This window comes from Humulus lupulus, chromosome 4 (assembly GCF_963169125.1).
Source record: "Humulus lupulus chromosome 4, drHumLupu1.1, whole genome shotgun sequence".
NCBI lineage: Eukaryota > Viridiplantae > Streptophyta > Magnoliopsida > Rosales > Cannabaceae > Humulus > Humulus lupulus.
Genome location: NC_084796.1, coordinates 144,421,314 through 144,429,257, shown reverse-complemented (window position 1 = coordinate 144,429,257; position 7,944 = coordinate 144,421,314).

The following is a 7,944-nucleotide window of genomic DNA, read 5'->3' as shown; positions in this document are numbered from 1 at the left end:
CAACGCCTCCGCCACTACGTTGGCTTTCCCCGGATGATAAAGAATATCACAGTCATAGTCTTTTACCAATTCTAGCCAATGCCTCTGCCTCATGTTCAGGTCCTTCTATGTGAAGAAGTACTTCAAACTCTTGTGATCGGTGTATATCTCGCACTTCTCCCCATACAGATAGTGCCACCAAAACTTCATTACAAATACCACCACTGCTAACTCCAAATCATGGGTAGGATACCACTGCTCATACTCCTTTAGTTGTCGTGACGCATATGCTATAACTTTTTCGTTCTGCATCAACACACAGCCCAAACCCAACCTTGATGCATCGCAATAGACTACAAACTTTCCTCCCTCCGAAGGAAGATTCAACACAGGTGCAGTAATAAGTCGCCGCTTCAATTCTTGAAAACTGTTTGCACACTTGTCTGACCAGACGAACTTCAAATTCTTTCGTGTCAATTCTGTCATCGGTGCTGCTATCTTTGAGAACCCTTCCACAAACCGTCTATAGTAACTCGCTAAACCAAGAAAACTCCGAACCTCCGAGGCGTTCCTTGGCCTCGGCCAATCCTTAACTTCCTCCACCTTAATCCCATCTGCACCAACAATATGTCTAAGGAGTGTAACTTCTGGTAGCCAAAACTCACACTTCTTAAATTTGTCATACAACTGGTGCTCTCTCAATCTCTATAGAACCTGTCAGAGATGAAACTCGTGCTCTGCTTCTGATCTGGAGTACACTAAGATGTCGTTGATGAAGACGATGACAAACTGATCCAAAAATTCCTTGAACACCCTATTCATTAAGTCCATGAAGGCTGCTGGGGCATTGGACAAACCAAACGATATGACCAGAAACTCATAGTGCCCATACCTCATTCAGAAGGTCGTCTTCGGTATATCCTCGTCCTTGATCCTCAGCTGGTGATAACCAGAGCAAAGATTAATCTTCTAGAACATCGTCTTACCCTGCAGCTGATCGAACAAGTAGTCAATCCTTGGTAGAGGATACTTATTCTTGATAATCAACTTGTTCAATTCCCTGTAGTCTATACACATTCTCAGAGTCCCGTCCTTCTTCTTCACAAACAAAACTGGAGCACCCCATGGCGAGTAGCTAAGCCTGATGAACCCCAAATCCAGAAGTTCCTATAACTGTATCTTCAACTCCTTCAGTTCTGCTGGTGCCATTCTATATGGTGCCCTCGACACTGGCTTTGTCCCTAGCGCTAACTCGATAACAAACTGAATCTCCCTGCGTGGCGGCAACCCTAGTAAATCCTCAAGGAACACATCCAAGAACTCACAAACCAATCTAGTCTCCTCCGGTCCTACTGGCAACACCCTAGTGGTATCCACCACACTAGCCAGAAAGCCCATACATCCTCCCTGTAATAAATCTTTGGCTCTCAGCGCTGATATCATGGGTACGCGGGGTCCATATACTGCTCCCACAAAGACAAAGGGATCCTCGCCCTCCGACTCAAAGGTTACCATCTTCTTCCTACAATCAATAGTAGCTCCATATCTAACCAGCCAATCCATTCCCAAAATCATGTCAAAGTCCTCCATTCCCAACTCAATCAAGTCTACTAACGATTCCCTACCATCAACCTTCACTGGCAGTGCTCTAACCCACCTCTTAGAAACTACCAGTTCTCCTATAGGCAATATAGTCCCAAACCCCGCAGTATAATACTCACTAGGTCTACACTGTCTATCAATTACCTTACTAGAAACAAATGAATGTGTAGCACCAGAGTCAATCAATACAGTAAAAGGAGAGCCATCACTAGAAAGTTAACCTGTCACTACCGAGGGACTAGCCTCGGCCTCTGCCTGCGTCAGAGTGAACACTCGAGCTGAAGTCAAGCTATCCACCTTTCCTGCTCCCCCTTTCTTTATTGTCGGGCAGTCTTTCTTGAGGTGTCCTACCACCCCGCACACATAACAGGCCTTAGCCTGACATTCGCCTAGATGGCGTCTTCTGCACCTCATGCACTCAGGATAGCTCCTCCATGAATCACCGCCTCCCTGATGGCCACCCTGAGTACCCCGACCTCTCCTATTAGGACCAGGAGCAGTCGAAGCATCAGGGATCTTCCTTTTAAGATCACTGGGGTCTCCGCCCCTACTAGACCCAGAGTATGGAGGCACCGCCCTGCGGCCCTCCCGTTCGCTGCACTCTCCTTCCAAATCTCGTTCTCTGCTTCCTCATCGGTAAAAGCCTTCTCAACAGGCTGAGCATAAGTTGTCCCCCTAGGAACTGTTGTAATCCTCACATCTCGGGCTATCATAGCATTAAGCCCTCTAATAAATTTGTCTTGTCTCGCTGCGTTAGTAGGCACAAGATCCAGTGCAAACTTCACAAGTCTGTCGAATTTCAGGGCATATTCTGTAACTATCATGTTTCCCTAAACCAACCCCACAAATTCATTAAACTTTGCTGCCCTGATGGCAACATTGTAATACTTCTGACTGAATAAATCCTTGAACCCTTCCCAAGTCAATGTAGTAACATCCCTGGTCTATGATGCCACTTCCCACCAAATGCGGGCATCCTCTCTCAACATATACGTAGCACAAGTCACTCTATCCAAAATAGTAGTGACCATACTCATCCACTGTTCAGCCTTTAGTGGATCTGGTCCTCCCTCAAAAGTTGGAGGATGCTGTTTCCTGAACCTTTCATACAAGGGCTCCCATCTGTTCCCAACCTCTTCTGGCTGTACAACTGGCACCACTGCAGGTGGCACAATAGGGGCAGCACTCCCTAACGGAGCCTGCTGTCACAGAAGTCGGATCTGCTCATCCTGGCTTTGTAGCCGTGCTTGCATGTCTACCATAAGTTGGTTCTCAGGGACTGGCGGAGGGGTCTGGCCCTGGTCATCATCTCTAGTCTCAAACCTAGTGCTGGCTAGTCGCGTAGATTTCCTTGGACGCATAGTTATCCAAGTTAATCTGCAATCAACGACTCGACAATCAGACTATGATGACAGGGTAATAATCCTTCCATAATCCACCATTGCAACACAATCAATCACAAACAATCAAGATATGACAGTTTATTCAAATATTCATTCACATACTACAGCAATGCTAATAAGCATGCCTCAATATCATCACACAATTGTAACGACCCGAATTCGCTAATAAGGCTTATGGCCTTGATTAGTGTGCCTGGGGGCAATAAATGAATTAATATGTTAATATATGAATTTATGTGAATATATGATAATGATGCATGTTTAGTTGAGTTAAATGTGCATGTGGGCCCCGTCTGGATGTTAGGGGTATATATGTGATAAATGCGATATATATGTGATATATTTGTGCAACACGATCCGAGATAGTTCTGGGGAGCGGTTAGCCAGGAAGTCACAACGGGGTTGAGAATCTGACTCGGGGCGAGTCGAGGGGTAATTTGGGCATTAGATATTATATGGGGTTATCGGGTTATGAAAATAAATATTTGGAGATATATTTGAGGATAGAATGTCTAGGAGGGAATATTGGGGAAATTTACCATTTTGTCCTCGGGGACGTTTTGGTACCCCGAGCCTTGAGGTAACCACATAGACTTAAGTTGAATAAAACAAACCTTAGAATAATATAGAACACTTAGGAAACCGACTCACTCACTCTCTCTAAACAAGTGGTTATCTTTTCTTTGGAGGCTTAGGGAGAAACTTGGAGAACTTAGCTAGAAGCTAGAGGGATTCAGCTAGGAAATCTTGGGAGCTAGGAGCTTGAGGACAAAGGATCAAATTCAGAGACTAAACTCAGCAAAGGTAAGCTCTAACCATGGGAATTAAGCTTTGATTTCTACTATGTTTTTAGGTTATGCATGTGATTGGAACTTGATCTGTTTTTGGGTATTTTAGTTGAGTTTTGGAGCAGGTTTTAGTGGGTTTTGATGCTGATATTGAGCTGGAATGGTTGTGTTGATTGCCAAGGATTGTTAGCTAAGTTCTGGGTGAATTGGCTTGAGGAAAAGTGTAGAAAGATGATGAAGATTTCTGGGTTGGAGGTGAGGGTCGGAGCCCTAGGATGGGCATGCCGCGGCTCGTGTGCGCGCGCAGCCATGGGAGGCCGAGAAGCTTCATGCGCGCCGCGACGCTTGGTGATGCGCGCCGCGGCCCGTGTGGGTGTCAGTGGGGTGCTAGCCTCTGTTTCGAGGCTAGCCGCGGCGCTCGAGGGTAGGGCCATGACTCTTAGTGCCAGCTTGTGTTTTTAAGGGTGTTTAGGCTTGGGAACTCATTGGTTAAGGCTCAGGATGGATTTTATCACCCGGATTGATAGAATTCAAGGTCCCAGAGGTTAGAGTTATGGCTCAAAGTTATTTAATGGATTAGAACTTGATGGATGGATATTGTTAATGTGTTGTGACTAGGGTTCCGGCGAGGCTCAAGTTAGAGGACTATGCTCGGGACATCGGTGCTCAGAGAGCTCGGGACTCAGGTAAGAAAACCCTTGTTCCCATAGAGCTTGTATGCAGGGCTGAGCCAAATGTGTTTGAATTGCAGGGCTGAGCCTAATGTGTTTGAATTGCAGGGCGTAGCCCTTTGATTGAATTGGTTAGTATTTAATATATGTTTGTTATGCTATGAGTGCAATTATGTGAATGATCGGCAAGGGCCGGGAACGACGAAGGGTCGGGAACGGTGTTGGGTACGTTGAGTGCAAGGCCGAGTACGGCAAGGGACTGGGAGCAGCGTTGAGCACGTGGAGTGCGAGTTGCCAGGGCGAGTCCCTAAAAGGATACCTGGGATATCCTCAAGGTGTAGACCGCGAACCCAGGGCCTGGTAAAGCGCCTGGGATGGCTTGGCCATATGTGTTTAGCCTATTGATGGCCTGTTTATATGCTTAGTGTATGTTTTTCATATGTTATTTGTTTGTGGGTTTTCTTGCTGGGCTTCGGCTCACAGATGCTCTGTGGTGTAGGTAAGGGTAAGGAGAAAGCCAACCAACCATGTGTGTAGCAGGCGTGAAGCGGCGTGTACATGTTTGGCCAGCCTGGCTGCCATAGCCAGTGGATTTTGGGAGATGTTTGTAAATAAACTTAGTTTTTGTCGTTTAGTCGACTTGGTTTAATTAATATGTTGTAAATGTTTTTAAACTGTATTTTGGGATCCCAGGTGTCAAACTTTTATGATTTTCAATGAAATGGAATTTTGTTTCTAAGTTTTTCCTCTGTTTATGGCTTAATTACACTATTTGACCTAAAACCTCGATTAGCGAGTTGAACGCACGTTTTTAAACTCACTTGGTAGCGGCTCTAAGGAAGTAGGGTGTTACAACAATAGTCAAGGGCCAGGCCCTATCAGTATCTCATGCTTCCTATTAATCATACAAATATCAGCATTCATATTCCTTTCTAATCATTTAAGCATGTAAACATGTATACACAATTACCAAAACCTGAGTCAAGCTTGTCTTTAGCGGCGAATGTACATGTCCAGCCAATCTTCAGGAACCCTTAAACCTAGGACGCTCTGATACCAAGTTGTAACGCCCTGGATAGCCAAGACTGTTACATTGTGTGTTTATAAAGGTGCAAGACTTGCTAATCAAGTCGTTCATTTAGAAACGTGTTACTGAAACTTTAATTAAGCTAGGGTTAAAAGATTTTGGATACAAAAGTTACATTTCATATAATTTAACATTTTGTACATGGGGTCCCAAAAGAAATAGAGTTTAAAAGACAGTTCACAAAAACTCCAGGTTATAAACATGTACTGGCCACTCTAAGGGAAAAATAGACATTTAGGCTTCTCTCGTCCTGTATCACTCCTTAGCCGTGGCGGCTGATAAGCTGACTATGTACATTCAGCCCCCAAAGCTCTCCAACTCAGGACTGGTCCACCTTGCTCTTGCCTTTACCTGCACCACGAAGCACCCGTGAGCCGAGGCCCAGCAAGAAACCATAATACAATGTATAGACAATAAACAACAATCACATATACAACAAGTCATACAGCTCACATAAGTAGTGTCATCAATCTTTAATCCAATAATCAGTTATTCAGATAACAAACTCATCACAATCATTAATTAAACAACATTAAACATATCACACCAAAATACAGGGTCGGCGCCCTTAGGCCGCACCCTCTGATTATCCCACTGACTCCGGCTCGCTTAGGGCGAACTCAGTGATTTTATATTTAACCTCAACTACCAGTGGCCGAGCCGCGTCCTGTGCGCAGTATTGATTCTGGCACTCTTAGGCCGTTTATCACATGTCTCATGGCATAATACCATCTCATAACATTTCATATGAATATAGGGAACTCTTAGTCCCAACACAAACATATAACCGAGTGCAGTTTCTTACCTTTGATTCTGATAGCTTGATTAGAGAAATCAACCTTCAAGCACGATCCCATCTGAGCCTTAGCGTGCACCTAGTCTCAGCCATAAATTAGAACCATCACTAAACTTCAATTCCAGAACCTAACCTCGGGACCAATCCCGAGACCTCGGGAAGCCCTAATTCCACCAAACGGGGTGGTGGAATCAAACCCTGAGCCCCCGGGCAAAAACCCTAAGAAATAACCCAAAAATCCACTTCTGAAGGCAGGGTAGTGCTACAGCGCCACAGAGTGGGCGCTGTAGCGCTACAAGCAGAGCCAAAAGCCCCCAGAAAACCCAAGCCTAGCGCTGTAGCGCCCTAAGGCTAGCGCTACAACGCTAGTCATAGAACCTTCAGCACTCTGATTTTCTTCCTTCGATTTTCCCCGAGCCAAACCTCTATAGAACCCCTCCAAACCTCAACCACACACCAATTTTAGCCTACCATCATCTACATATCACCCCACATAACCAAACAACCTAAAACTTAGCCATATGCACCATCAAACAAAGAAATCAAGAATTGAACTCAAGAACTCATAAACTCATCAGCAAAAACCAGAACTAGCCCAGTAACTTAGATGATCAAGCTCATAATATTCTTACCTTTGATGGGGGATTTGACCCTAGGTTTCCCTTAGTATCCTTCCAGCCTTAAGTTCCTCAATTCTTCAAGCTTAATTCTCTTAACTTCCAACCAAAACTCAAGTTTAGAAATCCATTCCAACAAAACTCAGAAACTCAAGAACAATCTTTAAACTTTACCTTAAATTGAGTGACTGACTCCTGCTGAATCCTCAAGCTTTATCAGGGAACCTAGCCCCAAGATCTAGCCCAAGCTTTCCTGAGTTAGAGCTCCAAAATTCCTCAAGAGATGGTGAAGAATAGCCTAAACTGAGAGAGAGAAAGAGGTTAGCTTAAGTGTTCTATTTTCCTTTTTCTTCCTTTTTCCTTCAGCTTCCACTATGTTCTACAAATCCCACTAAGTGCTAAAAGGCAGATTAATACCTATCTCTTTTTAAACCAAATGACCATTTTACCCTCCCACTTATATCATAAGCCTTTAATTCTTCCAAGGGCATTTTGGTCATTTGTTCCCAATTCCCGCTAATTCCTCGAGTGTCCCTAATAATTATCGCTTGCATCCCGACACCTAACTAATCACCAATTATATTCTTGAATATCAAATAGCCTCCAATATATTTCCCAAATTCCAAGAGATACCACCAGGCTCCCTCGAGCCGGGTATAAATCCTCACTGTGACTTTTCCGCTAAACTGCTCAGTAGGATCGCCTCGAGTCACAAGCTGCAAATATATCCATATAATAATGTGATCTCAATAATTTATCACAAATATTTACATTTATGCCCTCAATGGGCCAAAATTATGAATATGCCCTTATAACCTAATCAGGGCCTACATGCATACTAATACTCATATAAGCATACATCTCATATATTCAAATACTCATATAAGCATGCTTAACACATAATCATGCATTTTGTTGACCCTTGATTTGGCCAACGACACGAAGTCAAATAAACGACAAAGAAAAAAAAAATTAAGAAGATAATCAAACAGAAAGAAAAT